Raw genomic sequence first — 5,423 nt, 5'->3', positions numbered from 1 at the left:
ATGAAGGAGTTCATATCAGATCTAGGTGTCATACCTAGTGCATCGGGTCCAATGAAAATCTTTTGTGACAATACTGGTGCAATTGCCTTGGCAAAGGAATCCATATTTCACAAGAGAACCAAGCACATTAAGAGATGCTTCAATTCCACCCGCGATCAAGTCAAGGAGGGAGACATAGAGATTTGCAAGATACATACGGATCTGAATGTTGCAGACCCATTGACTAAGCCTCTCTCACGAGAAAAACATGATCAGCACCAAGACTCCATGGGTGTTAGAATCATTACAATGTAATCTAGATTATTGACTCTAGTGCAAGTGGGAGTCTGAAGGAAATATGCCCTAGAGGCAATATTAAAGTTATTATTTATATTTCCTTATATCATGATAAAATGTTTATTATTCATGCTAGAATTGTATTAACCGGAAACTTAGTACATGTGTGAATACATAGACAAACAGAGTGTCACTAGTATGCCTCTACTTAACTAGCTCGTTAGTCAAAGATGGTTAAGTTTCCTAGCCATGGACAAAGAGTTGTCATTTGATGAACGAGATCACATCATTAGAGAATGATGTGATTGACTTGACCCATCCGTTAGCTTAGCACTTTGATCGTTTAGTTTACTGCTATTGCTTTCTCCATGACTTATACATGTTCCTATGACTATGAGATTATGCAACTCACGAATACCGGAGGAACATTTAGTGTGCTATCAAACGTCACAACGTAACTGGGTGACTATAAAGATGCTCTACAGGTGTCTCCAATGGTGTTTGTTGAGTTGGCATAGACCGAGATTAGGATTTGTCACTCCGTGTATCAGAGAGGTATCTCTGGCCCTCTCGGTAATGCACATCACTATAAGCCTTGCAAGCAATGTGACTAATGAGTTAGTTACAGGATGTTGCATTACGAAATGAGTAAGGAGACTTGCCGGTAACGAGATTGAACCAGGTATTGAGATACCGACGATCGAATCTCGGGCAAGTAACATACCGATGACAAAGGGAACAACGTATATTGTTATGCGGTTTGACCGATAAAGATCTTCGTAGAATATGTAGGAACCAATATGAGCATCCAGGTTCCTCTATTGGTTATTGACAGGAGATGAGTCTCAGTCATGTCTACATAGTTCTAGAACCCATAGGGTCTGCACGCTTAACGTTCGGTGATGATCGGTATTATGAGTTTATGTGTTTTGATGTATCAAAGGTTGTTCGGAGTTTCGGATGAGATCATGGACATGACGAGGAGTCTCAAAATGGTCAAGACATAAAGATCGATATATTGGAAGGCTATGTTTCGACATCGGAATGGTTCCGAGTGAGTTCGGGCATTTAACGGAGTACCGGGGGGGGGGGGGGGGGGTTACCGGAACCCCCTGGGGAGTCAATGGGCCTTATCGGGCCCTATTGGGAGAGAAGAGGAGGCGGCCTAGGTGGGCCCTCAAGCCCAATCCGTATTGGGTGGGGCGGGGGGGGGGGTGGCCCCCTTTCCTTTCTCCCTCTTCCTTCTTTTCCTAGTGCGCCTAGAGGGCTGGCCGGCCGGCCTCCCCCTCCCTCCTTTATATACGTGGAGAGGGGGCCACCCTAGAACACATCAAAGTTGATTGTTTAGCCGTGTGCGGTGCCCCCCTCCATAGAATTCCACCTCGGTCATATCGTCGTAGTGCTTAGGTGAAGCCCTGCGTCGGTAACTTCATCATCACCGTCATCATGCCGTCGTGCTGACGAAACTCTCCCTCGACCTCAGCTGGATCTAGAGTTCGTGGGATGTGACCGAGCTGAACGTGTGCAAATCGCGAAGGTGCCGTACCTTCGGTGCTAGGATCAGTCGGATTGTGAAGACGTATGAATACATCAACCGCGTTGTCATAACGCTTCCGCTTACGGTCTACGAGGGTACGTAGACAACTGTATCCCCTCTCATTGCTATGCATCACCTAGATGGATCTTGCATGTGCGTAGGAATTTTTTTGAAATTACTGCGTTCCCCAACACCTTGGGCCCGGGGGCTACTGTTGGTGTTTTGGGACTGGGGGCACCCAGACTTGCTTGCCTGCGGCCCAACACATGGGCTCATCGATGGCCCGGTACGGCCCAACTATAGGATCTCCAGGACAAGACCCTCGCGAGGACCCACAGCCTCGCGAGGCGGACGACGCCAAGACCTCCCAAGGAGTATTGCCTCGACCCTGCCTAACGAGGGACGAAGACTTCTATGGAGGTACCCAGCCTCACAAGGCCTTCGATGACGTGAGCCATGACGACCAAGGCCAGGCGGGCGCCAGCGGGCGCAGGAGAGGACAATTTCCTCTTTGGTGCCAAGGAGTCAAGGACCAGCACGGGTTCCCGAGGGATCCTCCCAAAGGTTTCCCTTCCGGTGCAACGAGACCAATACTGCGAGCTCGGCTGGACGGATGTCATCACCGAGCCCACCTCTGCATCATGACCAGAAGCTTTGCAGGCGAAGACCACCTTTCGTCAGGATAAGATGTACTTCCTGTCCCCTTTCAAATTGGCCATTGTGGAATCCCTTCCCGCCTAAGCTATGAGGGAAGAGGACTGGGCCTAGTATAAATATAGGCTAGTCTCCACCATAGAGAGGGGTCGATCCATCCTCACTCCCCGAGCCCTCACAAGGCAGCTCATCCACTATACTAGTTCATCCTCAAACCTCATCGCGAGGCTAATCCACCACAAAGTAGGGTTTTACACTGCAAGGTGGCCTGAACCTGGGTAAATCTCCATGTTTATCTTCTTCCCCACTCGCACGAACTCGACTAGGCCAGGCCATGAGGTGATGAGCTTGAGATTGAGGCTAGGGTAGATCTTTGTACACGCCCCAGAGTTCGAACCTTGTTGGGTCCACGGAGCCCCGATTCTGACACCAATACCGGAGCTGCTGTCTGTTTGCCATTGTGCACTTGGCTGTTTGCCTCTTACTTCGTGTTGTCGGAGCTGCTTCGACGACGACTGAGTGAACCGTACCAGAGCCGATTCACACCCGCAGTTGCGCACGGCTTCGGAGCAGCTCCAACTTCGGATGCGCTAGGGGCTCGGCACTGCTTCCCAGTAGCCGTCGACCGTCGCGACATATCTGCTTTCCTATCGCCGGGAGCCACCGCAACTGCGTCGGCCTCACCGACTCGGGAGATGGAGTTGCCTACTTCACCGGGCCATAAGATAGGTCGTACACTCATCTTAAATCACTTTGTTTAGGCATCAGTCATCTATATTTTTATTCTGGGCCAGTCGATTCCCAATTGGAAGCAGCACACCTCGAGGCGGCGGAGCTCCTAGGCTGCCGGTTGGCTGGTGTCTATAGTAAGGGTGCGGGGGCGCAAGTTCGCAGCAGAGGCAATGTAGGTGGCTATCTTAGAGTTGCGTGGGTTGAAGGTACTGCCGCCGCTGGATTTGGATAACCGTGAGTCTTTATGGATTGGTCAGGGGTGGCTCAACCATGGCAGTGCGGTGAGGCGGGGAGCGGGGTTTTTGTCGGAGCTCTCGCGGCCATGGACGGCGGAGGCAGGCTACTCAACCGGTGATTGCTAGCTCTTCGGGGAAGATTCTGAATAGTGTTAGACGAGAGGCACAAGACGGACATCAAGCCATCCGGCATAGATCGGGCAGTACCAAAATAAAATAAAATAGTGTGACCCCAATTTAGTTTTCAATCAACAGACATGTGACCACTCTTGTACTTTACTGTTGATCTCTTAGGGTATTTCTTTAGATCAGAGATATGTGTCGTTCTTAACATTATGTGTTTTCTGCATCTTCAGCCACATCGTCTTTCTTCTCACCGCAGCTGCTCCAACAAGGGAAGCATACACCAGAAGGGAGCTATAGTCCCTACTCAACAGTTCCCTTCATCAAATGTGCGTGCCCGATATGGACAACCACAACAACTGTAGGGCCATTGACAAGTCAGCACATGATGCTCACTCCTATGGATGGCGGCCTGATAGGTTGTACCCTCATCTTGCTTGTGTGCAACATTTATAGCTTTATTATTCATCTAAGCATGGAAAATAGATTATCACATTTCACCGTATATTCATGCTGATATCTTAAGAGTCTTGCTCAGGAGTTAACGATGTTCCATAGTTCAGATAAGATACTTATTCTCTAGGTAAAGCTGTTCCATAGTTATCATCCATCAACCGATGCTATCCCACAGGCTGGTGATTATACCACTTCTAGTATTACCTATGTTGTTCTTTAATACTTTTGTGTGCCATCTAGTTAATCAAGAGTACAAACGATACATATTCTGTAGCTTTCATCTGTGTTCTCCCTTTAGTTTTTGAGACCTGTTGCTGCTAGTTAAGCCCAGTCCTACTATTTATGTCATCTCCTACAGGCACTCATTACGTAAATTTAGGTACTAGTTGTCTTCCATGCATGCTAGATATAATTGCACACACTGATATATCCACAAGAACCTCACGGAGCAATGTAACGGCCAACAAACTTGACGTCAATGATACCCAATATGATGGAACATGTAAAGGCAGTTCTTCAGAAGACTTGCAGAAAGATGATGAATCCTATTTACCCCACAAGGTCCTTGCTCTAACTTTGCCCGTGATATGGGTATAACATCATATAATGTCCTGGAGTGCATTGCTACCCCTTGAGCACTGCGTTGGATTTCCCCGAAGAGGAGAGGATGATGCAGCAAAGTAGCGTAAGTATTTCCCTCAGTTTTTGAGAACCAAGGTATCAATCCAGTAGGAGGTTGCACGCACGTCCCCAGTACCTGCACAAAACAAATAACTCCTCACAACCAACGCGATAAGGGGTTGTCAATCCCTTCACGGACACTTACGAGAGTGAGATCTGATAGATATGATAAGATAATATTTTTGGTATTTTTGTGATAAAGATGCAACATAAAATAAAAGCAAAGTAAAATTAAAGGAAATAACTAAGTATTGGAAGATTAATATGATGAAGATAGACCCGGGTGCCATAGGTTTCACTAGTGGCTTCTCTCAAGAGCATAAGTATTTTACGGTGGGTGAACGAATTACTGTTGAGCAATTGGCAGAATTGAGCATAGTTATGAGAATATCTAGGTATGATCATGTATATAGGCATCACGTCCGAGACAAGTAGACCGACTCCTGCCTGCATCTACTACTATTACTCCACTCATCGACCACTATCTAGCATGCATCTAGAGTATTAAGTTCATGAAAACAGAGTAACGCCTTAAGCAAGATGACATGATGTAGAGGGATAGATTCATGCAATATGATAAAAACCCCATCTTCTTATCCTCGATGGCAACAATACAACACGTGCCTTGCTGCCCCTACTGTCACTGGGAAAGGACACCGCAAGATTGAACCCAAAGCTAAGCACTTCTCCCATTGCAAGAAAGATTAATCTAGTAGGCCAAACCAAAC

Source organism: Triticum urartu, chromosome 7A (genome assembly GCF_056163025.1).
Source record: "Triticum urartu cultivar PI428250 chromosome 7A, HENAU_Tu73, whole genome shotgun sequence".
Taxonomy (NCBI): domain Eukaryota; kingdom Viridiplantae; phylum Streptophyta; class Magnoliopsida; order Poales; family Poaceae; genus Triticum; species Triticum urartu.
This window is presented reverse-complemented; position numbering follows the sequence as displayed.